The 27,892-nt window shown below is 39.5% G+C and overlaps 1 long non-coding RNA gene across 1 annotated transcript in view; it reads right to left on the bottom strand.

Annotated features, from left to right (window-relative positions):
• The window catches only part of LOC146768643 (uncharacterized), a 224,049-nt gene that overhangs the window by 123,232 nt on the left and 72,925 nt on the right, over positions 1-27,892 (bottom strand). Inside the window, exon 3 of the long non-coding RNA XR_014953624.1 lies at positions 13,672-13,855. This is a non-coding gene — a long non-coding RNA (uncharacterized LOC146768643). The remainder of the gene's footprint in view (positions 1-13,671; positions 13,856-27,892) is intronic.

Raw genomic sequence — 27,892 nt, 5'->3', positions numbered from 1 at the left:
ATAAAAGCTAACAGAAACAAAATGCACACCAGTGTATTTCATAGATCTTGGGAAGAAAATATGTGCTGCTAGGAAAAAGGGATTATAATTAATATTTCCATCTTCTCAAAATTTCTTTTCACATCTTGGGATTAATCTGGTTTATAAAATTTTCCAAATTCTTGATTTCCCTCGAGGTTTTACTTTCATTATCTCCTACAGCTTTTGTTTTGTTTTTTTTTTAAGGAGCAAATATTTATATTTAGAATTTAAAATGTTACATAAATCTCTTAAACATTGTTAACAACTGCAATAAGACATTTTGTTCAGTCATGTTAATTAAACTTAGAGCTCATGACACCTGACAGAAACAGTATCTGGAATCTACAGAGGGTTTTTTGAGATTACCAGGAAGAAGAAAAATTGTCCAAAACCTGGATTATTACCCTGCATTTCAGATGACAGATTCAGATCCTCCAAGTACACAGGATTCAGACAGGTTGACACAAAGGTATTTCAAGAGGGGACTTACTTAGAAACTTAAGACAAAAAAAAAAAAATAGTTAGATTTTATCTGGCAAAACTGACCTTAATTGACTGACAGGCAATTCTGCAGTTTTTGAGACTTCTTCAAATAAGTATTTGCACAGATCAGGAGTGTTCACCAAACTTCCAGTGAACACTATTCTGGCAATTTCTTAGTGTGGGACCTCATTTAACTGTCTCACTTATTTGTTTTGCAAGCATCTTGTCATGTGCTGATTTTAAGAATAAAATAAAAACAAGGGTTTTTTTGTCATGATTCACTTGAGCATTATTTAGCAATTATTTTGCATTAGATCAGGAGAATGCTTCCTCTCAACTCATAGAATCACAGAATTATAGAATGGTTTGTGTTGGAAGGGACCTTAAAGTCATCTAGTTCCAACACCCCTGACATGAGCATTAGTACCTTCCACTTGAAGAGGTTGCTCAAAGCCCCATCCAACCTGGGCTTGAGTATTTCCATGGATGAAGTATCCACAGTGTCTCTGGGAAATGTTCACCAATGCTTCACCACCCTCATGGTGAAGAATTTATTCCTTAAATCTAGTCTGAATATACCTCTTTTAGTTTAAAGGTCATTCTCTTTATGCTATCACTACATGCCCTAGTCAAAAGTCCTTCCACCTCTCTTGTATTCCCTCTAGGTGCTGGAAGATGCTGGTTCTCTCCTCTAGGCTGAACATCCCCAACTTTCTCAGCCTGTCTTAATAGGAGAAGTACTCCAGCCTCTGAGCATCTTCTTCGTCTCCTCTGGACTTGCTACAACAGGTCCATGTCCTTACACTGGGGCCCCCAAGGCTGGATGCAGCATTCCAGGTGGGGTCTCACCAGCACAGAGCAGAGGGCCCTCACCCTTCTGGCCAAGCTGCTTTGGATGCAGCTCAGGACATGGGTGGCTTTATGAGCTGCAGCTGCACATTGCCAGGACACGCTGAGCTTCTCGTGAGCCAACAGCCCCAAGTCCTTCTCCCCAGGGCTGCTCTCAATACCTCCTCCACCCAGCCTGCATGTTTGCTTTGGATTGTCCCACCCACGTGCAGGACCTTGCACTTGGCCTTCTATTGGACTACTGAACTTCATGAGGTTCTCACAGGCCCACCTCTCAAGCCTGTCCAGGTCCCTCTGGATGGCATCCCTTCCCTCCAGTGGGTCAACTGCACCACAGAGCTTGGGAAAGCTGCTGAGAGTGCCCTCAATCTACTCTTCATGTCAACAACAAAGACATTAAAGAGCACCAGTCCCAGTAATAATTCCCAAGGAATTCCATATGTCAGTAATATCCTCTTGGACATCAAGATATTAAATACAGATCTCTGAGGGAAGTTTGTCCTCTGAGAAAGCTGTGTGTTTCTTGCTGTTTCAGTTCAGTAAAGGGTTCTTCAATTCAAAACAAAATGATAGTTTTGTGTCAGTCTTCCAGACCCTGATCCCAACCATAAGGAGCAAGTGACACTACCACCCATGCATTTGCACTCTTAGAAAGGCATCAAATAAACCAGCCCATACCGACTGAACAAGCTCAAGGTAAAGAGAGGCAAGTGTACTGATGGGAAAGAGGGAATTAAGAGCAAAGAATGGCAAAAAACCCTTAAGATTACAACTTGCAGCAGAGAGAAATGGGATATATACTCTGTAAGACAAACTGTATCAATACAGGTCAGTAAAAGACCCTCAAGTCACTTTGAGGGCCATGTCTCTTTTATCCTTAACTAAGAAATAATTCCTCTAGCGTCTCTTCTATTTTCTATGTGTTCAAGAGTCCTTTTGAAACCTGCCTTGGAAGGCAGCCAACAAGTCTCTGCCACTGTGCAGAGGATCTGCAGCTGAATACAAATTGATTTCACTGTGTAATACACCGAGGCTTGATCTATGCACCCAATGCAGAAGAGGAGACTGAACTCCTAGTAACTTGCTTTGATAAAGTGAACATCATGAAGTAGAAGACTGGGACTAGTTGATAAGAATTATCTTTGCCATCCAAATGGTACAACACAGACATTGTGACAGATCTCTGGTTGCTCTGCTGTTGTCCTGATAATTATAGTGTAGCTCAAACCATCAAAAATTGTTGTCTTCCACAATCAGAGGGCTCCAATACATAGCAGATTGTAGAAAAGATCCTGTAAAACATAGGAAATTGTGGACTGTAGATAAAAGTCAGCTGCCTTTTAATCTTCAGTTTATCATGGAAATTTTCTTGCATGAATAGCAAACTCACCTTCTAATAACACTAACTCTCATCTACAATATAAATGTGCCATGCTGAGACCACTGGGCATATTCTCCTTTTGTAAGATCAAGACTTTCTGAAAGACTTCTGCCAGTTCATACAATGCCAGGTACCACTCATCCATATTCAACCCCAGAGCAAGGGGAAACACAACAGAGCATTCTTTTTCCACTGTATTTTCAATCTACATGTGAGCTACATAACGTCTTGCAGCCAGGGGCTGTCTGTGAATAAAAATCAAAATGCAAAAAGGGATGTAGAAGGGAAGCAGAAGATCACTCTTAGATAAACCAGCCCAGTCTAAGCTCTTTGCACCTCAGTTGGATATCTAAGCACAGGGGACTGGAGTGAAGAGCACAAAGAGTGCAGCTGGAGCAAGGTGTAGACAAGCCCTGTTACCTTGAGGAAGTCTTAAACAGGAGTTTGACCACTCATTAATCGTCATTATTCTTTGCCAGGGACTTTATAGTCTCTCAGATTCTGTTTAATGTTCTGCTAGTATTTCCTCCAAAATCACTATACAAATACAACTTTCAGTTATTGAATTGTTTAAGACACATTTTCTTATTTTCAATTATTTATGAGTCAACAATATCTGTTCATCCTGGAAAGTGCTTAGATAATAATTATCATTCTTGATAAGTTTAAAAACCGATATGCAATTCTAAATGAAAGCCATCATCCATTTTGTCCATAATGAATGTGAGATACAATAAAAAAAAGAAGTTTGTAGAAATGCACACAGACAATTTCGAACTTCAACCCCAAATATCTTGCATTCTGCTCTGGCAGAAGAAAAAGATGGCCAAAATCCTAAATCACACAGGGATTTCCCAGTGGTTTATCTCAGTTTGCATGCTACAGATCTGCTTGGAATAATCCCAGGCAATACAGTCCTAGAGAAAAGAATGGTGTAGATTCATATTGAAGCCTTCTCCAAGATCAAGAGTGGTCCAACCCAACATGAAAAAACTTAGTCCAAAATATAATAGGAGGCCTGCATGCATTAACAAGGAACTTCTGACTAAACTTAAACATAGAATGGAAGCATACAAGCAGCATCAGATCAGCCAGAGGAATATACAGATACTGCCCAAACACAGAGGTGAGGATTGAGAAAAGCTAAAACTGGAAATGAATGTGGCAAGGGACAAGAAGAACAATAAGAAAACTTTCTACAGCTCCATAAACAGCAGAAGAAAGATTATGGAAAATTTGTGCTTCAGTATTTTCTGGTAGAAGTGGACTTTGGGAATTTCAGACCCTGGGACAAATAAAAAGTCTAGATAAGGCAGGATCCTCAATGGAGGGGAAACAGGTCAGGTAACACTTAAACTGGACATACATAAGTCCATGGGAACTAATGACAGCTGCAAAGCCTCTTGATGACATCATGAGGCTACTCTTGCTGTGGTAGTCTGGGCAACTGGAGAAATTTCCTATGGACGGACAGAAAGCAAATGTCACTCCTATCTTCAAGAACAGCAAGAAGGAGGATCCAGAGAAGTACAGACAGTCAGCCTCAGTTTGATCCTTGGGAAGGTGATGGAGCACTTCCAAATTTGTTTAGCACAAGTAGGTGACTGTGAGCTTTCAGCACAAATTTATGAAAGGAAAATAATTCCTGAACAAAAAGAGGCTTCCATAAGAAGATGAGTATCTTAATGGATAAAGGGAGAGCAGTTTATATTCTTCATTTTGATTCTAGCAAAACCAAGCCTCCCCTAACTTAGTCATAAACAGATGAAGCAGAGACTAGACAAATGGACAGCAAGGTGGGCAGCAAACTGTTATCAAATGCCAGGCTGTTTTGGTTATCAGGACAGTGTCCACTGGAGGCCACACAATATTGGTGCACCACGAGGCTGGTACAGGAGCCAAAAACTGCTCACCATCTTCATGAATGACCCATAAAATGGGACAGACTGCATCCTCAGCAGGTTTTCAGGGGATTCAAAAATGGAAGGAGCATTTGATGCAGTTAAAGGTTGTGCTATATAAAGACCTCAACAAGCTGGAGAAACGAGCCAACATGTAACAGGATGAAATGCAGCTTTGCAGAGGCAAGACATTGAATATGAACCAGAACTGGGCAGCTGTGGAAATGAAGATCAATAGCATAATGTGATGCTTTAGGTAGAACATTGCCAGAAGGTAAAGGGAGGGGATCTTCCCCTGCTACTCAGCACTGGCGAGACATCTGGAATGCAGGATCCAGTTCTGGGGTCCTCAACACAAGAAACATTTACTGGAGTGAGTCTAGTGAAAGTAATTCAGGAATTGGAGCACCTGCAATGCAAGGAGAGGTCAAGAGAGCTGGGACTATTCAGCCTGTAAAACAGAAGGCTCTGAGGCATCTTTTCAGTATCTAGAAATACCTGATGGAATGGAATAATGAAGATGCAATCAACATCTCAGTGAAGATCAGTTACAGGACAAGAGGCAATCAATCAATCAATCTAAGCATAATTCAACCTAAGTATAAAAAACACCTTTTCTTTTTTTTTTTTTTTTTTTTTTTTTGTACTTTGAGGAGAGTAAAGTACTAGTGCATGTTGCCCAGACAGTCTGTATTTGTGTGAGAACTCTGGGATTTGGTTTAGGTGTTTTGTGTGGTGGTAAAGTTTTTCTTCTAACTTGTGCTTTTAAAGAAAAACTTTGCAGCTATTTGTTGTTTGGTTTTAAGATAGTTTATTGTTAGTTATCTAAAAGATTGTTTTTGTGGGCTGTAGCTGTTTGGTCAGCAGCCCAGGCAGAGACACACACAATCACCTGACACCCTCTCTGTCTGGTGTTTTTGTTTTTTTCTCTCCTCTTGCCTATGGCTGCTGCTATTTTTTATCTTATATGTTTGCAGTTTTTCCCCAATACCTACTACCTATGTTACAAGGTGCTTTTCTACTCTAAACCAATCTATAAGTAGTAGCATCATCAAGAACATGGAGGCAAGGAAGAATAAGAAGAACAGGATCAGCCCACTTTCCTCCATGTTAGAACTTCTGACCCCCATGTACAAAGTAAAAACCCCCCTGTACAAGTGCTAAACCCCCCCTGTACAATACTAAAAAATTTCCCCTCTACTTTGTAACTACTTCTACTATACTATCTAACCCTTTGTGACTGCTTGTTCCACCTTTAAAGTTGGTAACTCATTCCATGGCTCAAACTCAAAATCACAGCTGTTTCCAGCTGCCTGCTAGGGTATAAAATGCTTCTGACCAAGGTCTGGAACCTTCAAAAATGTCTGAGGGACATTTTGAGTTCCAACATATTTGAATACTTTGGGAGATCCTTTGTTTCTTACTGTACATGGTTCTACCCAACCTGTTCTGGTTGACCTTACTTTGAGCAGAGGGTAGGACAAGGCTGTCTTCAGAAGTCTCTTCCTCCATCAGCAGTTTTTTAACTCTGTAATTCTATATGAAGTCATAGTCACACGACCAGCTTTTCAAGGCATTACACGGCTGTCCTCAACAACTCAAGGCTGAGCAGATTTCACAAGTACCTGTACAATACAAAACCTGCTATGCTCTTGGAAACAGTCAGGCTCACATCTCCCCAGACAGTGGAGGGAACTGAACCCAGCTTTTCTACATCCTATGTGGTTTCCTAACAGATGGGCCAGAAGGTTAGTACCAATGCAGGAAATGGAACATAACACAGTTTATTCCCAAGCCTATTTCTTTGTGCCCTTCTAAGTGGAAAGAGCTAGACTCTAGAGGGTGATGGAGAATAATGGTAAACAAGCTGCTGCTGTGCACTGCCCTCTGAACAAAAGTGTATTTTTAAGAATAGCTCTGCTCTGTACCCAGTAGTACATGAAGAACTCTAATGAGGTTTTCCAAGAGCTATTGTTTCCGCCAAGCTTCATGTCCTACATTTGCATACCTTGGCATTTACAATGCTTTGAAAATTAAGAAATAAAAAGCACTGCCCTTTGCAAATCTTGAATCTGACTATACACTAACAGCTTTCAGCCTGCAGACTCACAGCACTTGCATGGACAGAAATAGCCAAAGACAAGTAGCACCCTGGTAATTTAGAGAAGAGGCAAATCTGATGAGCTGCAAGGAAGAATCAGCTTGATGGGCTTTTGGGTGCTGTTGGGCTGATGGATGACAAACTGACTCTCCATGAAAGGCATTAATGGAGGTGGAGTAAGGAAAAGGGGGAGGAAAGTCTGCAGCATAGGACTGTAACCATATTGGTGACTATGCAAAAAAATGTTGGTAGAGATTTCTATAACCTTTTTCTTTTCTCTGGCCATAGAAGGTAGAGGAAGGGCAAAAGGAAATTAATTCTCCAGTTATAAATAAAAACAGAAAGGTAGCATGAAGATTACATTATTCCAATGTAAAATTAAATTATCTACCCTGTTCTTACTGAATAGGGTGTTCTAATATAGAGCCCTGACTCAGATTTTAAAAGCAGCATGTACCAAAAAAAAGAAAGGTAGCAGTCAATGATTTTACAAGGTCATTATAGAAAGACTTGAAAATACCATTAAGCCCCAAATGAAAACAAAAAAGTAATTTAGAAGATTGCTTTGTTTCTTGTTTTTCTTTTAAATGCATGCCATTGAGAAACCTCATCATGCACTGGCAATGTTATAAAGGTGATAAGCAGGCCAGATTACACTGAGGCTTCTGCTGAATTTCACAGGTGCCAATGAAAAATTCCTTCACTTTCCACAGACCTAGTAACACTTTACCTAAGCTTCAAATGCACTATTGAGCACTACTTTTCCAAAAGAATTTGGATGAGCTGAAGAGATTTTAAAGGAGTTCAATGAAAATGATCTGTTGCATTGGTGAGTTGTCCTCAAATACATGTGAAAGAACTACAGATCAGATGAATTGTTGAATTATAAAATGAAACACAGAATGGTTTGAGTCAGAAGGGATCTGTTAACAGCCCTCTATGGTATGGGCAGGAGCACATTGCATTAGACCAGGTTGCTTAAAACCCCATCCAACCCAGTCTTGAACACTGCCAGCAATGGGGCAGACTCAATTTCTCTAAGCAACCTGTTCCACTATTCTCATGGTAAAGAGTTTTTTCCTAATATCTATTCTAAATATACATTCTTTCAGTTTAAGCCTTTCTTAGCTGATCCAAATCTTCTTCAAGTCCCTAGGGGATATAACAAAACAATTTTTTTTCTCCTCCTGCAGACATTTTCACATGCTACAAAGTTTAAAAGTAGCATTTTGTTCAGTCTGAAGAGAAAGCTTCAAAATGCAATTCTGTAAACCAGACCTTAATTTCCATGTAAGATCTTGTTCTATATGTTATCTGTATGTGAACCCTGAAAGTAGTCTGATATTCACCATTACTAAACCAAGCAGCTGGTTTGAGAGTCAGCTCAATGCCACCAAATCCAGTAAAATCAAATAATATACACAGGAAATATTTTTTTGTTTTAAATTATGATACAAAAGTTATTCAGATTGTTTTATCCAGTTCTCTGGCAGTTTATTTTGATCTTTTCCACCTCATCTTAATGCACCAAGATTTATATGACTACAAGGAGATTTAAGCTGTTACCAGACCCACAAGACAAATGTTCATTAAGCTGTGGAAGCTTTAAGGCATGGCTATCTTCCATGAACAAAAATGTAACAGGATGATGAATTATCCTGCTCAGGGGCTTGTGTTTGCTTTCCCAATGAAAAGCTGGTAGGAGAAGGTTTTGCTGAAACAGATGGGTGACATTAACACAACAGAGCACAACTGTCAGTGGTGGAAATTTTTGTCTTTATCTTTGTACTCTATTCCTGCATATATGTATAGGGTTTTATCCCCTTTAAGTTGCTGGCAGTTTTATCTTAAATAAGTGTTGTACTAAATAAATATTTCAACAGGTTGCAGAGAAGCAACCTTAAGAAACTGTTACAGTAGTTTTGGTTTTTACCTCACTGCATTAAAAAGTTGCCATGGCATCATTTTCCCTACCTAAAATTCAAATTAACTTTACACCACAAAGTAGAAAGGCTCTGCATTTTCAGGAATAAAACAGGGCTTTGCTCACTTTTTCCAACGAGATAATTAGATGGGGTTTTTTTATTATTTCCTCTTCACCTTCTTACAACCCCTTCATTGCCTATGTTGGACACAGTTCATCCTCATTTCTCAGCCAAACCCTGGCCTGATGCCTCAGGTGCAGCCCCTTGGGCAGCTCACTGGCACCCTCAAATAGCCTCCCAATGTTCCACACAGGTTCACACTAAGGCAGCATGAAGCAACTTTTGTCTCATTAAAAAGGCTGCTGCAAATAAAAAAAATAAAAATTATTTACTTATTGTAACACAAAATCCCGTAATTATAAATTTGCATGGTGTGTCTACTGAAGAATACCTGAAACCTTTGAAAATTGTGTTCTCACCAGAAAAGCTCTTTATGACCTGCCACAAGCTGAGTGCCTTTAGAAAACTGTTTTTAAGTCCCTCTGCATATCTCTTGTCTGGATTATTTGAACTATACTCTCCTTATAGGAAAGGTTGTCTCCAACTGTGCTATTGTTCAGTGGCTAGCAAAACAGTCACCTCTGTGTGCCACTAGGTTGAACTCTGTATTCAGCTGCTCCTTATCAAGGCACAGTCCACATTTTGAACTGCTACAAACAGGCTCTTTGGTTCCACAGACACACATAAAAACAAACAGAGGCTGAACTGTCGCCCACAGGGTTTGTGCTTTATGACTCCATGCATCATTTTGGCTGAACTGTTGTCTGGAAAATATCTCTGAGCCGTCAAGATTCTCTTGACAAGCTTTTTAAAAAATAAACTAACTAGAACTCATGATCTTTCCTCACAGTGCAAAGCTCTTCACTTTAAAATACAGCCTACAAACAGTATTAGAAGCTACTTTTTTCAGGTGAGATGTGCAATCAGCCGCGAGATGTCAATCTATTTGACCAGAAGAGTTTGCATCCACCACTTGGTACATTCAGGTGCAAACCTGAGTGTAGGTCATCTTTAGAATCATATTTTAAAAATGTTTGAATTTGACTCAGAATTTTGGACAGCTGTAGTTTTGGTAGAATCCTTGCCCGGGAAAATATCCTGTAGTTTGGTGAGTGAGAGCTAGTCCATGATAAGGATATTACTTCAAGAAGAAAGTGACCCCAAGAAGGTTTCTCCAGTCTTGAATGGGGGAGGAAGGGGACCCTAGCTCCAAGAAACCCATAGCTGAAAGAAACTCCCTACAGAATTTTACTCCTGAGGTAGAATAGGTGTACTGATAGACAATATTTCAAAAGGCAGTTGAGCTAACAGCATTCAAAGGCTCCTTTTACTAAACTTGGTAAAATGTATCTCAAGATTTGATTAGAAAGAAGGATAAATAGGCCTTCTTCCCCTAATCATATCAATATGAGAGTCACAACACTCTCCATTCTTGTTTGTGGTAGAGTTTGCTCTTACACTCAGTCATAATTTTAACTATTTGCAGTTTATTTTTCAATGAGAGATAAAAGAAGACAACTAGTGCTATAGTGCTATGTATTTGGACACAAAGTGGATTTTTATAGTTCCCAGGTAGCTTGAGTCTTACCCAGAGAAGATGGCAATTGCTTATGGTTTTATAGTCCAAACAAACCTTTAAATAAGACCAAACAAGAAGACACTTTTATTGTATGTCCGCTGTTCATTCCTAACAGTAGCATTTTCAAAAGGACCTATTTTTGTTCAACAGCTCTGAGAACCCTGGAGACACATTCACATTTCTTCTGATCTTCAGTCATAATATAGCATCTTCAATATTACAGAATGCCTTCTATTAAGGCCTTTCACACCTTTTAGATCGCTATTTCAAAAAAAGTAATGCCAGGGTGAATTTTTTCAGATCAAAACCTGTTGCTGTGTCCTTACAGCTACAAAAAGAAGGCCTGGATATCATACACCATGAGTACAATGTCAGCCCCAAACTGCAAGGAATCTTGTAGCAAAGTAAAAGGGGTGCTCTTAACTCCTGAAATGCTGTGCTGTGGGTGAGAAGCACTCTCCAAATGACTTGGAGGGAGTTCCTTCCTGTTCCTGGGGGATAGAAAATATGGGTACTGCTTCATATACACAAAAGAAAATGCTAGTCTATTCCAGCAAGGACAAGAGAAAATACAAAGCTGCAAAATACAGACAGACAAGGACACAAAGGTAAAATGAGAAACCTTAGGAAGTATCACCCATTGTGAGGTGCTCTTCAGACAGCTGAATGAAGAAAGTTCTGGTCACCAACAGCCCTTCTGTATGTAGCTCCCTGGAAGAGACCAGGTAGTGTGGCCAGTGACCACAGACATTGTTACTCCCCTGATTCACAGAGCACTTCTCTGTCTTCTACTTACATATTTTTTAAAGTCCTACTCCCTTTTAATCAGCTGTGCCCCTGGGATATTGGAAGCTATAGTAGGTACATTGATAAAACTTCATGGAGACTTGCCTTCCTTTCCCTTCCCAGTTAAATCCAGTAGTAAACATGTCTTGCACAGCCAGGCTGCTAATCCAATCCTTCACCTCGACTGAATAGCTGTGTAACAGTCACTTGGGAGGACAAATGCCATAACTTGGAATGTCTCCCCCTTCCTTATTCTTTCCCCAGCTCTATATGTTGAGCATGGTGCAATATGGTATGGAGTATCCCTGTAGTCAGTTTGGGTCAGCTGTCCCAGCTGTGTCCCCTCCCAATTCCCTGTGCACCCCAGCTTCCTCACTGCTGGGGTGGGGTGAAAAGCAGAGAAGGCTTTGTCTCCATGTAAGGACTGCTCAGCAGTAATGGAAATATCCCTGTGTTATCAACACTGTTTCCAACATGAATCCAAATCATAGCTGCATAGCAGCTAGTATGGGAAAAAATAGCACTATCCTAGCCAAACCAGCACACTAAATAACACTTTTTCCTTTAGTTTGCCATATGTATATCTTCTCTAGTGATCACATAGGCACAGGAACAGGGTGAAATGCACACATACTTCCTAACAGCTAAGTAAACTTAGAGACAAGCCAGAAGAACATAAGACCTTAAGAAGTAAGACAGAAGCTAGACAATGCTTCTACATCTCTAAGACAAATAGAGTTTTGGAGATCATCTCCTTAAATCAACCTTATCATTTAAATCTGCTTACAAAAGCAAAGAGAACAAGATTTCTCATGCCAAGACACACCAAAATTACACAGTGCCCAGCAATTTGAAAAAAAGGAAAACAGTTTTGTCTGAATTCTAGCCTCTTTACAAGACTAAGCTCTGAAAATTCAGCGAGAAAATGCTGCCAAATATCTGTGGTGTTTTTAGCTTTACCTCAGTCAGTGCAGGCTGTTTCAAAGTAACACATGTTAAAAACTGCGAGTAGGAAATAGAGGATTAGATCTTCCCTCACCTCATACCCACTGACATGTCCTGGACAGGCAAGAAAAATGAAATGAGCAGTTGCAGAAAGGCACAGCTTCAAATCCATTGAAGATGCTATACCAGTCAGAAGTACATGGCACTGGTTCAGTCTTTCAAGTTTCTTCACTGTCTCCCCTCAAAACAAAAGCAAAATCCTTCCCATGACTCACCGGGCTACTACCTTGGGAGGTGAGGGTTTCTTTGTATATATCAAAACTGACCTGAGGGGTAGTGCAGGTAGAAAGGTTACTTTACTTTCTTTGGGATTTTGGATTGTCTCTTGTAGCTCACTTTTTCCAGTCACAGAACTTGACCTCAGGCTGATGACAGAACAGATATCCTAGACAGCCTCTATTTGTCTTGGATGTATACATGTAGAATACCATCTATTTTTCCTTCCTTACAGAAGCATGAAATGCCTGTTTTAATTACTAAAGGGTTCTGATAGGCCAGAATACATTAAAATTAACCTTGGACTTCACACTAGAACATTCCAACTGTGTCCCACAGGTCTATGGTGCATTGCACCAGTGTTACTGGCACAGCTTTGACAATGGAGTAGTCACATTTCTGCCAGTCTATTTATCTGGTCCTTCTGCCACTTACTCTCAACCTTGCCTCTTCTAGGTACAGAGCACTAAGATAACCATTTTGTCTCTCAATCAAAACTCATTCCCCGAAATAGAAAATACTTCTAGACTGAGGGTCTGGAAAATTGTAGAATTTCAGTTTGTCACTATGTATCTTTGTAGAAACTTTGATCAAGAGTTGTTATCAGTCATGTTTTAGAATCACAGAGTCATAGAATGTTTTGGGTTGGAAGGGATCTTAAAGGCCATCTAGTTCCAAACTCCTGCCATGGACAAGGATGTCACTCACTAGATCAGGCTGCTCAGGGCCCCATCCAACCTTGCCTTGAACACTTCCAGGGACGGGGCATCCAAAACCTTTCTTTTAGACATGGACACAAATCTTTCTTCCCTAAAATGCAACCACAGTGAGATCAACAGCATTCATATTTTACCTCTATACTTTAAAGCAAATGCTAACACGCAGTAACATAGGGTGCCCTGCAGCAAGACAGTGCCATCCATGGGATCAATTTTCCATGACTCCAACCACGTGCTGAGAAAATTCATTCAGTTCACTATAAAACCACCCTGTGAAATTAGGATTGAAAGCTCATGTCAAGACTCCCTACACATTTCCAGGCATTTGGGAAATCATAGGTGCTAACAAACTCTGGGTCATTGGAGTGACTGTGTTGTTAACACACCATTTGATAGGCTGTGTTTGCTGAGCTACACAGCAATTTCCAACATAACTGCACCAGCAAGGTTCCTGCTGTGTCTCTGCTGTGACTATCCACTCTCCTCAGCTGTTAGCCTTGGCTTGTAGTTTGGGCCCATGCCAACCAACATTCTTCCAGCAGGACATAGTCTGGGGAATAGCACAGGACAGGGACTGTACCAAGTGAGGAGCAGATAGGTTTTTATCTTGCTCTGGATAAAAGGGGAAAGAGGACTTACACATACCATAGCTCTTGTTTTCAGGACTTGAGACAGGATCCTGGTCCATTATTTTTTAAGCATGAGACCATATGTACATGGAGCAAGCATAAAGCTTGGTACAAATTGTTCCAGGTTTACTCAGAAAGAAAACAGCTCTGCAATCCAACCTCAGTACTTCTTCTGTAGCCGAAGGCCATGTCATAAGTACCTAGAAAAGGAGATGATTTTTCTCAAGAGTAGAACAGGAAAACACAACCATTTCACCCAGTCACACATTTCTGTTCATATCACCTGAGGTTCTGTCTTTTTTACACATCACATTTAAAAAATTAGAACTACAAGTATTTTGTCACTTGTAACTGGCTATGTTTTATGGTTGCTTCACCTTCTTTGTTCCAGAAGTGTTGTCTTACAGTGTTTGGTATGCTCCACTTTCTCTCAGCATGCAAAAGCTATCCAACACTGGACCTACTCTGGTTATTGACACATCTACATTGACAAAGAGACCTATTTTCCTAGACAGTCTCTTTTGGAACCAAAACTGAAGTTTTATGAGCCACTGTCCAGGCCCTTTGATTCCAAAATTTCATTAACACAAGATTTCTTGAAAGTGTTCTTTTATGTCCCTCCACAGAATCATAGAATAGACTATACTGGAAGGGACCTTGAAAGATATTTTCATCCAATCCTTTGTGGGAAAGGAAGCCTAGTTGAGATTATCTACTGCCTTGTCCAATCATGTCTTGAAAACATCCAGTGAAATACATGGGATAAGAAGACCATGCTAAATTATCAAAATCTTTCTCCTATCCTTAAAAATAATCTAAATCCCATAAAGCAGCCTAGGGTAAGTTTTCCCACAGAAAAACCCTAGAAATCTGTTGCAACACATTGCAGGATCTCCCACGTGCACTGCAATTCAAGGCTGTAGTAAGCCAGGCCCTCATAGCCTGTCTCTGGAACTGTTTTTTCCACCACAGCAGCACAGAACCATGGAAACATAAAATTACCACCTTCCCTTTGTTTTCTTTTAGCAGCAGCATAGATTCTGCCTAAATATCTGCTTACACACAAACCTCTAGAAAAAGAACAGCAGCAAAATATTTTTGACTCTCTTGTATAAAGTTAATTAGCCATTTTTCTGTCATTCTATAGCTTCCTGTTTTAACACAATTAACACAGTTTCTTTGGGTGATGATTTGGGATAATATTAGCTGGAGAGTCCATAAGCCTTTTGTGAATTATCTGATGCAAGCACTTAGCTATTATGCTTTACCTCTAACTCATTTATGTCTCCATAGTAATTGCTGTTTACACAGTATGTTTGCTAACTCAGGATAATATTCTTTTCATGTGATTCTTCAAAATTAAGCTAATACGACACCAAGATTATTAATTTTCATTGAAATGCTACAAAAAGCCTATTAAAGCACTGGACATCAGCCTAATAGCAATAATATATATTCCTTTGCTCTCTCAGAATCTGAAGTGGACAAAATAGCCATTGATAAGAGATGTTCTATTCAGATAAATAACTGAATGGGGCAGACTTTTAAATACAAGAGAAATCTGAAGTGACATAAGTGTTTTATTCATTACCAGAAGGGCTGGATTTCTATCCAAGTGGCACTACTAAAAGGAAAACAGAAACTACAACAGACTGCCTCCAGCAATTTAATATCCACCTGGATCTGACCTCTGTGGACAAGGAGCTGCACCATCTGACTGCTGCTGAGGTCTGAGATTCTGAGCTCTCATTGAAAATAAAATATTACCTACTACGCAGAGTTTTAGCTGTGGCCTGACCCTACTGCTCCAGACCCTTTAGCAGCACAGAGCTGGAATAACTCTTCTCCAGAGGTGACATAGTCCCACAAAGGTATAAATAACTTGGACCTCAATCTGCTGTTAACTGGTTCAAATTCAATTAAGTTAATGGTAAATGGATTTATATCTGAGGATGGCCTGGCCCTGAGCATCTTAGATAGTCACACACGTTTAAATCAGACACAATGAATTATCTGTTTTTCTCAGACATTTTTTGATATAGATAGCCACTGTTGTGTTCACTCTGCCTCTAGATTAAAACTTGTTCAGGCAAGGACACAAGGACTTTACCATCAGTCCAGGCCCATTTAGAGGACATAAAACAGGTTATATTGCTAAAGAACAAAATAAACTGCAAGGGACAAGGCCCAAGTGACTGTATTGTGAGTCAAGGGATGGGACAAGGGAGAGTTCCAGGGATGGGACAAAGAAAGCCCTAGGGAGAGGACTGGTGTGGCTTTCCTTAATTTTCTGGTGCCTCAACCACTCCTGAAATCAAAATTAGAGAAGGCTGCAGAAATTCTTGTTTTCAACAACCCACATATTTTTATGTAGCCTCCTGAAATAATTCTATATTTCAAGAAGATTTTTTTATTTTGATTTTTGAAATAAGAGATTAGTCAACAGGATTTACTGCTGGGCAAGTTAACTTCATCATATATTGTTACCTTTCTTTCCAGCCTTCACAAACAAGTGAGCAATAGTTTAATTTATGCACACTGATATATATTTTTTTAATACTTTAAATCTTACCTAGAATATCTGAAAGGATTGCCTACAGTCATGAAAGCTTGAAAAACAGCCCTTTTTGCATAGGTATGTAGTATAAGAATAAAAGCTAAGTACCTCAGTAAAAAACATGGATCATTTTTATAGATTTTCAAAATGGAAAAAACCTCAAAAACTACCTGCATAGGGCTTGTTATATGTAAAGATATACAATAAAAAGATTTGATTAATTATTACTATTTATTATTACATACTTATTACTTATATTCATAACAAATATTTTTCCTAGTCATCAGCTTTCTTTAATGTGGTTTTTCAAAACAGTTCTGTATACACTTAGTCAACTATTCCCTTTTTTTTTAAATAATTTATTTTAAAATGTGTTTATTTATCTTTAAATAGAGGGTTATTGTTTATAGTAGAGTCTGAAAGATGTGGTTTCACTAGGGCTGTGGGACAACTAAACCAATAGATTCAATAAGGGTAGAGTGGTGAGATACCTACAAGAGCTCCCTCAGGGATGTCTAGGTACAGACCTGGTGCATGTTGAAGAAAAAGATCATTTCATTTTATGACCTCTTTCCAGCTTCATTCTGTTTCCATAGGTGTGTAGTTAAATAGAAAAGGAATGTTGCATGACTTAGTTTAGGAAGTTATCACATATTAGTCTCTAACCTCAGCATGAATGGAATAAGTACAGAGCTCCTGGTGGACACCTTTCCTGCAAACACCAAATCTCTCTACAGATTTTCCTTCTCAAGGTCTTTTCACATAAGTAGATTTTCAGATTGTTTCTTTCCTCTTGTGACTTGCCGTAGGCAAAGAGCATTTTCAGGTACTCAGAGGGTTCAATAACAGCACAGAGATTTCCTATTTATTTATTACCCTTATAAGCACAGATACATAATCTCAGTTCCCCTATCTTAATATCTTGCTTAACCAATTTTTCTTATTTTAGGGGCTCTAATCCACAATCTGAGAAATAATTAGTCCATCCAGGAGCCACTTCTAAGAAGCTGCACTTTGGAGTTCTATCTCATGTTATAGCCTCCTTCTGGCTTTGCCCTGTAGAGTCCTTACATCAGCTCTGTGTGCTTTGGACACACATCACTATATTACTACACTATTGGATTTTCTTTCTCAAGAGAGTCACAACAAAAGAAAGCCTGTTTTCAGACAATAATTTCTCAAAATTTAAGGAAAATTATAAAAAAGCAGAGGTTAGACTAAAGCCTAGTTTTTCAAATTTGCATTTAAAAAAGGAGAAAAAAATCACAATAAATAATTCCCTTGTCACATTAGATGCTAGTTAAAATGCAGAGTGTGCAATTCCAAAGTGTTGGCATTATTTGTATATTTCCCTGTATAAATTCCCCTTAGGCAACTCATTACAAGGTTTGGTACTCACTTTTTAAAATGCTGTGCAGGTTTATGCTGCCATTATACTAAATGTTGCTATGCAGCTTAAAAAGAATACCTTGGAAGCATGAGAAGTTCTGTTCTACTAGAAGAAAATGCTACATCATCTCCCTAAATATCAGTTATGCACTAGACTGCCCTTGGAGACTGCAGCTGAGATGGGCTATGTGATCCCCAAGCCTTCCAGCTCATGGGCAATTTTTTCAGCTAACAAGCCATTTTTGAAATGTTTGGGTAAGTCTGTCCTTACCTCTCGTAGCAGCTGTATGTTTTTAAACTGAATTTCAGTTTGGAAGGGCTTGTTCTTGCTGATAGGTGCCTGGCACTTGCTGAGGAAAATGACTGGACCCAGTTCCAGGGAGTGACAAGAGAGTGACATGGCTCTCCACTTTTCAAAGGTGCTTAGGTAAATCTCTAACCACTCCAGACTGAGAAACTCTGTTTAAGCTTAGGGGAGTTCACAAGCACATAGACAATTTTCTGATCAGGCTGGGAAGTGTGCAGTGATTTTAGAGTACAAAAATCACAAAATTAAGTAGGAGTTGAGAAGTCTGTTTCTTTATCATCAGTTTGGTCATAGACACCTACTCTGTCTTCAGAAATCAGTCCAGCCCTCTGCAGTGCAGTCTCAAAGCGTCCCTTCGCTTTGAAGTCAAACCTGAGGGGAAGGGGGGGCAAAAAACCTGCAGAAAGACGAGGTCATCTCCCTCCTTTTTTAGTAGCTCAGCAGTAAGGGAACTTGCCTAGATAAGGAGTGTGGTTAATATCCCAGTCTGTCTTCAAGGATTTGAAATTTTCACCTTCTAGGCAACTGTTCTTATCGCTGGGATAAACCTTACCTGCAGAATTTGCCAAAACCCTCTAGCAGATTGTTTCTCTTTGATGCTTCTATAAATGCACATTAAAGAGAGAAACTGTGTGACAAAAATTACACATTTACTACATTGGTAAATAAAACTTCTCTTCCCCCTCACCCCAAATGACACCTCTCCACAAGGCAATAGCCTTGTTCATGCTTCTCTAGCTCATTAAATATCAAACTCCTCTAACTATTGAAGTAAAATAGTTTTTATAGACAGGAGAGAAAAAAAAAATCCCCCTTTGGTGCACAATGCTGTGGTTCAGGTTGCTGGTGATAACTGCTTCCTATCCTCTGAGGCCAGAAAATATCAAAATCACACATCCTCATTGCTAAGCACTGGGAGGAAATGCTACAGCCACCTCCTCTTGCAGCTGCAAGCCTGACCCAGTCTCCCAGTATGCATCCAAATCCTTCTGAGTGAAATGGATTTCATAGGTACATTCCCCCAGCATTTGGTAGGCTCAGACATTTTCCTCTTTACGAGGTTGGCTCTGGTAAGGTACCATAACCTCTCATGAAGCTTCCACCAGATTAAAAGGCTGATGAAAGCAGCAGAGTAGTGCTCACCAAGTTGCAGCATAATTCCTTTTGCAGATGTAAGTTCTGGCAAGACCCCTTCTGCATTTTGTTCTTACCAATGAAATCTGCAATCAGTTCCAAAAACACCCCAGGTTTTACCAGACCTGATCAGTGGTCTGTCTGGTATCTAATATACCTAGCTCATTCCCTTTCCTCTTATCAGGATGCTGTTTCAAATGCTATCAAGACCATACATTTCATGGAGGATACAGATGATTGCATAAAACCATCTGGACTTGCCAGGTGGTATAGTCTGTATTAATGAGCTATAGAGAGTAGTTTCTTTATGACCATTGCCACTTGTTAGCAAACTTTAGATTAATCACATTTTATCAAATAAAATTTCTGTAATTCTGTTCCTTAATCCTAATGCTTAGTCTGAAAGGTCTACAGGCATATTCACAAAAAACAACATGAAACACCAGGATTAAAATTGACATTGGAAATTGGAATTGATCTCATTATGTCTTTGCTGAGTCTCTAACATAAAACTTACACTATTTTTTTTCACCTATATCTTATTTGCTGTCTACTGTGTACAACACTCCTTGATCAGATATTTAATGGTCTATTTTTTCTTCCCTCTGAAAGGTAAGCAGTCTCATGAATGCTTTGCTTTCACATCACAGAGCACTTTAATTTAAAGAAAACTCTACTTCTGAGCTGAGCTTGAGCAGCTGGCAGACAGAAGAGATGGAGACAACAGCAGTTTTTCTGGAGGGCAGTGTCAATAAAAAACAGAGCAGAATATTGTTTCCCAATAAACAAGCCAACAAAGAATGATGAGGTAAGTTCCCACTTCAACCTCCCTCATACCTTCTTCTGCTTCATCCACTGCTTTGACCAGAAAAAGTCAAGAGCATGGGCACTACTGGTAGATAAATCTACTGGGAATGATGCAAATCCAAAACAAGACATTCATTATGGAAATCATGGAGCTGCAAAGCTACTTGGACACTGGAGTGCTGCTACCACTCAAGCAAAAAGGTAGAACTTCTTGATTAGATAGATCTCTTAATTGCTGTTCTTTATTAGATAGTTGGGGGGAGAGGGGGGAGGAAACAGCAAACATTTTTGCTAAACTGAGGACTATCTGAGCTCCCCTTATACCAGCTGTCACCTAGCTGCATCTCAGCTATCCACAATACCTTACCTAACAAAACACAGTCGTTTATTAAATTGGGGGATATTTTCCTATAGACCATAATGTCTTCCTACCATTTCTCTAAAAGAGCAAAATATCAGAACCAAAAAGGTAAGGCTCAGCTTCTCAGCACCCCGTACAGTTTGATCAAGGATTGCACACACCCAGTTTCTGCCTGTTCTGTTCCTGTCAGTATTCTGGGGTACATGTACCAAAAAGAGACAGAAAAAGTTATGTATGCCAGGATAGTATGGCTAGGAGCATGTAAGCTGATATTCCTTGGTGGCCAGCTTCACACAGACTTCAATTACTACTGATGATCTGCATGGACTGTTTGCTCCAGCAGGGATCTGCTTACAAATTAATGGTGTTCAGGTTGCCTTAGGAGGCAACCTAGAGTAAGGATATGGCACACTGAGAACCCAGACCCCAATTTTTGCTCCACAAGATCATATCTGAAGGTATGTGCTATCCGTTAGAAATCCTTTAGAAACTCCCCTGTGTTTCCTTGTCCTGAAAGTGGGTTTTGTCCCAGGAAGGAATATGGAAGAATTATTCTTTTGAGAACTGGTTCTGTTTGAAGAAATCTACAATTTCTGGCAATTTGACCTCTATGTAACAGGATGGAAATGTGAGAAATGGGAACTTGAGATGACTTAGGCCATTAGAATCCATTGGCTTCTGAGGCAACATGCTACTGAGAATAAAATTTCTGCTTTAGTTGTTGCATATACCTATTCTCTTGTGTGTGCAATGGCTGTATTGTATGCTTTAATAGTCTTGAAGAAGACTGACCTTCTTTCATCTAATTTCACATCTAACTAAAATATCATCACTCCAGAGGCACAGTGAGAACTGAAATGTTTCTGAAATCCTCTCCTGCTGAGAACAAAAAAGGTTTGATGAAGGTCTTCACAAATTCCAAAAGGCAAGACAGTCTGCTTGAAAAGAAGCATTTGCTTGAGATATTGGTTTTCAGTTTGTTGATTTTTTGGGTTTTCTTTTTGCTGCAGGAGACTAGAAAGACACAAGTTTTTCCAGAAGGAAAGTTTTGTCAACAGAAACAATATACTTTAGTAAGCCAAATGTTATAGCTAGGACAAAAAAAAAAAAAAAGCTCATTTCAGGAGTCCAAAGAACTGAAGAAAGTTTATGTACCTTAAAGCTTGCCACCTGCTCTAATACAAGGTATTTCATCTCTCTACAATTCTGCTCTTATTTATAACCTTGGAGCATCATAAGTATGCAAAAATTTATATTTATTTGACATGAAAAAAATTTGTATGTAACAGAATAGACAGTAGGCCTCTGGGAAATAAACTGAATTGATTTATAGAGAAAAATTTAATGCTTTTTTTATTATTATTTACAGAACTAACTTGGGCTCAGGATCTAGCTATTTACTTGGTTGGTTGATATTTTGAAGTGGAATGCTTGCTCTTTCTATGATATTAGAGTCAAATCTACTCAAGGTTGGAGTTATCACTTGTTAAAAACCCTGCCACAAAAGTTTTTTTCTCGCAAATAGATGATTTTCTAGAAGCAATATTTTTTTGACGAAAAGGAATCTCTCTCAAAATTTTTTCATCCAACTCCTTGTCTGTCGGTGGTGGCAGACAAAAATTATTAATAATATAAAAAAATAACAGAAAGCTGGAGAAAAGGTAATGCTAGAACATTACATAATAGTGTCTGTCAGCCTGGACTTGGGAGTGGGAAGAAAGATTTAATAAAATGTAGAAAAACAGGTCTCATTAGTGAGTAGGCAATTTACAGAATGAAGGAGTCTTGAAAACAGCTGTGAAGGGCTGACCCTGGCTGGACACCATGTGCCCACCAACATTGCTCTGTCCCTTCTCAGCATGGTGGTGGAAAAAAGTATAACTAAATTCTTGAGGATGGAGATAAGGACAGGGAAAGGTCACTCACCAATTACCATCATGGGCAAAACAAACTCGACTTTAACTCAATTTATGGCAAATAAAATCAGAGTAAGGTAATGAAAAAGAAGAGCTAAATCTTGAAAACATCTTTCCTAAAAACTCCTCCCCTCCAGCAGCTCAGGAGCACAGGGAGTGGGGGCTGTGGTCAATCCATCACACATTGTTTCTGCTGCTCCTCCCTCCTCAGGAGGAAGATTCCTTCCACTCTTCCCCTGCTCCAGCCTTGGGTCCCTCCTACAAGAGACAATCCTCAACAAACTGCTCCAACGTGAGTCTCATGAGCTTCCCAAGGGGTCACAGCCTCTTTAAGTTTCCACCTGCTCTGGCATGGGATCCTCCAGGGGCTGCAGGTGGATCTCTGCTCCACCCTGCACCTCCATGGCTGCAGGGCACAGCTGCCTCACCATGGGCTGCACCAGGGGCTGCAGGGGGATCTCAGCTCCAGTGCCTGGAGCACCTCCTGCCCATCCTCTGCCCTGCCCTTGGTGTCTGTGGGGCTGTTCCTGTGATATATTCTCATTCCTCTTCTCTGGCTGCTGCTACCCAGAAGTTTTTCCCCCTCGTTACCTCTGTTACCTCCGAAGTGCTTCCACCATTGGTGCTGGGCTCAGCCTTGGCCAGGAGTGGGTCTGTCCTGGATCTGGCTGGCATCAGACAAGAGGGAAGCTTCCAGAGCTCCTCACAGAAGACACAACTGCAGTCCCACACTACCAAAACCCAATAGAATACCTCCTGGCTTGAATTAAAAGAGGGAAAGGAGGATTTAAATCAGATCATGACTATAGAGTTCTCTCATAAAGGATGTAATTGCATAAGGCTGTTGTAAGGTGATGAGAAGCATAAGAGAATACTGGTGTTATTTTAAAAATAGAGTGGAAAATCATACCAAACAGAAAAAGTGGGGTTTAGCCCTTCAACAGACATCTTAAAGAGACTCCAAGTTAACTCTTACAATCTCCTTTCCTCCATGGCTCCAAAGTACAATTTCACTTCCTTGTCAAGAATCTAGAATATAAAAAGTGCACTGTCACACATTGTTTAGATACCTGTAAGGACTCTTCCCATCTGCTGCCAAGTATTCCCTGATGAGTTTCCTTCATAAATCAGCCTCATTTTTCATTTAACTTTTCACCTGTCTGATCGTGACAATAAGCTGCATCTGTTTTTACAGCTGCTGCCAGGTGCCACAGAGGTACAACTCTACCTCTGACTGGGTGGGTAGTACTTTAGGGGTCAGTGGATGTGACTAAGCTTTCAGGTCCAGGCAATTTGTTTTGAAATTCCTGTCATTAAAATGAGAATAAGGAAAGAAAAAAATAAATATTGATCAACCAGCATAGAAATGCTGAAGAGTAAATTATTTCTTTGCAGCTCACAATACTTTAAATAACAAACTATAAAAAACAGAGTTCACTCTCCAAATAACAGTTTTAGCAATATTTCAGAAGGAATGTAAAAGGTGATGTGGAAACCTGACCTGCTTGTATCAAACCAGAGAACAGTAACCTCCTTTTCCAGCAGTCCAGGAAAATACTCTCTGCACAGATTTGGTTCCACCAATAACATTAAAAAGAGTGGTTGGTCATAATGTGATCAAGCTTTCTATACCTTCTGTTGGACAGCAAGGATGAATTCTTTCTCTGTAAGAGTTTTCCACATCTTGTCCCAATATTTCCTGCTAACCACAAACTACATTTTCAGTGGGGGGAGGGGAGGAGAGGCTGCAGAAGTGGAAGGGATGTGACGATGACACTAAATTTCCTGAGGATGACAAAGGGAGGGATTAGAAGTGTCAGCCTCAGCTAAGGGGGAAGGAGGTGCTCAGGCACCCCAAAGACTGCAGTCCTAGCGTGAAGCCATGCTGAAAACATGATTTTGCCAGGTATCACTTCTTTTCCTTAGCTTTTAGAACTGAAGTGTTTAACCAGCATGATTCCCTATGGTCAGAGGGATAAAACCTTTGACTTTGAACAAGGGTAATTTTCCTGAATTATCAAAGTCACTATGAAGTTTCCCCATTTATTCTGTCTCTCTCTGTAACTGACTCTAGACCCTAAGTCTCTTGGGTGAGTTTCACACAGATAAAATTATTTTATTTAATTTTATTTAGGAATAATGAAAGCTTGTTTTTATCCAAATATTTGCCCTCTGCAGACATCAAGCCCAGTACACTTAGCCTTGATTCCAGGGCTAATTTCAGGAAGTGAAGCTGCAGCTGGCTGTTTCCACATGCCCCATGCTGCTGCTGTGTAGAGTGCAAGGTGGAAGCTATGGAGAAATGTGTGGGTCAGGTAGTGTCACTTCTCCATGTCTTCTCTGTCCACATGATCCCTTTTTCCCTTACTGACAATTTCCTCTCCAGCAGGTCAGTTGTGGGGAGTTTTGAATGTCAGCAGGAGCTCTGTGGAATACTGCACATTTTAATACCTCCATGCAGTGCACAGAGCCTCTTCCCATCTGAGGTCAGGCTGATTCCCTTACACATTTCACAAGAAATTCTCTTAATTACTAAATTATTTTGATCTGAGTTTTTGGGGTAGTTTTTTTTCGGGTTTGGTGGGGTTTTTTGTTGTTTTTTTTGGGTTTTTTTTGTTTTGTTTTGTTTTTTTTTCAGTTTGTTTTTTTGTTTTTATTTGATTGAGGTTTTGTTTCGTTTTTTTCAAGTCAGACATCTGTATTTTGGGTATTGATTGGAAAACATTCCAGGAGTTTTTATAGTGGGCACATATTTGCCCCACCCCCTTTTACTGCTGCCTGAAATGTAAATGGGAAGAAACACCAGCCTGTCAAATGGACCTCTCTGAGGAACAAGACATCCCAGCTTATCTCTGCTCTCGACTCCTTATTATCTGGCATCCCACAGGCTGGAAGCCTTTTCGGTTATTGCAGTCTATTGTAGAGGATGCATCTTCATTATTATTTTGACTTTTTATCTGCGCTATCCCTCTACAAGCTCAAGTTGGCAAGTTCTTTCTGAATATAAAAATATGGTCTATGCATATGCTTATTTTAGCACATAGATTTTTTTAACTATTTCTTTTCCCTTTTTCTATTTTTTTTTTTATTATTGCATAGGATTCATCCTACCTCACATTAGCTGGCAAGATACTTCTATAAATTGTATTTACAGGTAAGAGAAGGACATGACAGTTTTTTACATGCAAGCACAGACTCCTGTTCAGCCCTCACTTGCTCTGTATGGATTACAGGGAGAGCTGCAACAGCCAGCTCAGTCTACACATCTGAATCTCAGACTGCTAATGTTAAATGCATCTCACTCTCTTCCTGGTAAAACTAATCTCAAAAAACTGAAAAATCAACACTTACTATTTTTTTTAAACTAAAATTTATCTCCACTGGGCTTTTTTTATTTTCTTTAGTGCAAGTCTAGGAATGCATATGGATAAATATTCAATTTGGATGAGTTCTTTGCTTAAGCCTGAGCTTAGGTACTATTCCAGCAGAGCCCCAAGTACTTGCACAGCTGCAAAAGGATGAATATTGTCTCTTTAGCTGCTGCTGATAGAGATAAAGAACACCATTTTCTGATTGTTTTTAAAAACAGGCTGCAGCCAAAAAAGTAAAGCAGAACAGGCTTTACTCAGTGTTCCTATTAACAACACCTAATTCTAACCATCTTCAAAGTAATCATCAAGGTTGCAACAGCAGTTTAAATTCCTTTTATACTTAACAGAGAAATACAAGTGTCTCCATAGAACATTTTTCCAGCACTAGTCTTAGGAAAAGAAGACATGGCTTTCATGCACATTTGCTTTTCTCCCTTAACTGCAGAAGGAGGCACAACAGTTTCTTCAGAAAAGCTATCCAATTTTTAAGCAGCTAAAGTTACATAAGACAAATTTTAGTTTATTTAACTAGTAGGCATAGTCTATCAGTTATACTTTTATTTTAAAAGTATTTACTTAATCCCTCAGTGCCGCATCTCATTAACTGGAATCCATTTAACCATTTTAGACAGACATTTGAGCAGCAACAAAAGGAGAGCTCAGGCATCAAACGGGACTGAATGGATTCTGTGGCAAATAAACTGAGAAAATGCCTTTGTACAATAAGCAACCTGAGAGAGTGACCCAGTCCTAAGGTGTTCAGCATCACAGCAATGTCTCCCTTATATTTCAGCGAGTAAAATTGGGATATTTTAATATCAATGTATTCATCTTTAAAATGAAAGTACATAAAAGAGCTCATGGTTGGAGCATGTTGCTCAGCAATAATTTACCTCACACACAATTATTGCTGTGTGGAATACTGCACAAAAATACCTAAGAAGTTGCTGCCGTTTCAAAAGACTGGGGAGAAATCTGCTCTTTTTGGGGAAATTGCGACATCTGCTGTTTTTTAACGACAAACCCAGACATGCTTCATCATTGCCGCTTTCGGAAGAGGCACATTGTGTGAGGGCGCAGACGTGACTTTGGGGACACAAATGCTGGTGACAGCATTGCAAGGCATGAAGACAGGAGTTAAAGTTTTAGAAACACAGTAAAGTTATCAAGGGTTAAAAAAAAATTGAACATCAGCTTCACAAAAAGGTTTCACAAAACCTTTGATTGATAGATTAATCGCTGATCACTGGAGTCCGACAGAATTACTCCCAAGACATCGCAAGTCAATATTCAGAAAGGAAGTTTAAGTTCAATTTTCTGTGCTTCCTGTTGCTCTCCTACAATTGCACACATAAATATAATTTAACACTGCATTCAAAACATAAATTCTTCACTTGTACAGTGAGAAAAACCTTGCAGGGAGAAGTAATAGAAACCAGCCAATTGCTAACAACTTTTGCTAGTAGATATTCACTAATTAGTAAAACAATATCACAATGCACTAGGAGTGCTGGCCTGTTCTCAGGTGCCGGTTTTTAAATACATGGTAAAAAACAGAACAATTGTGATTGGGATCTTTAAAGATATGTTACTTTTCACAAGCAAGGGAATATGAGTTTGACAGGTTCTGAATTGCTCTGCAGAACTCTATTCACAGCTGAACACTTGCACATCTCCCAGCAACTGCTGCTTTATTTCAAACGTGTGTGAAGCGATCTATTCATAAACTTTGTGCACAGTCATAATCATACACCACTTTTAAACATTTACAACGAAAGACAGCTCATAAAGACAAGAGGAAGTTGTGGTTTTTAAATATGGAAATTGGCACTGGAAGTAAAAGTTTTCCTTTTCCCTTGAAGGCCAAAAGTCTGGATCCATTCTTCTCAGCTTAGAATTAAACTTAAATAGTGTTCAGTGCTTTTTAAGTAAACCTCCAGATTGCTTTATTATTGGAGTATGATATACCCAACATGGCAAAGAGGAGTCAGGTGCAGTCATGGTTACAGGAAAATAGATTATTTTCTAATAATAAACAATGTACAATGACCAAAAAATAACATTTATCACTCATCAATGTGCCTAGAGCTGGAGTCCTTAAGGAACAGAGGGCTTTGCAAAATCTGCTACTGTTTAACAGACCTCAGCAACACTGATTTCTAAACAGAAAATTAACAGAAGGCTGCAAAGAATGAAATGTGTCCAACTGTATCCTTCAAGCATTCCATTAAATTTGTCAGCATATTCTTCACATCAACCAGATAAAACATAAAGTCGACAGTGACAGAGTGCCACCACCTGAGACACCAAAACAGGAGTTTTTTCTGCATTCTTGTCAGCAGCTTGTCTTTAAAAATCCCAAAAACAGGAGGATAAAATAAGAAAGACTACAGAA

The sequence above is a fragment of the Lonchura striata genome, chromosome 1 (genome assembly GCF_050655825.1).
Source record: "Lonchura striata isolate lonStrDom1 chromosome 1, ASM5065582v1, whole genome shotgun sequence".
Classification (NCBI taxonomy): domain Eukaryota; kingdom Metazoa; phylum Chordata; class Aves; order Passeriformes; family Estrildidae; genus Lonchura; species Lonchura striata.
Note: the sequence above shows the minus strand (reverse complement) of the source record. Positions and strands in the feature narration are given on the sequence as shown.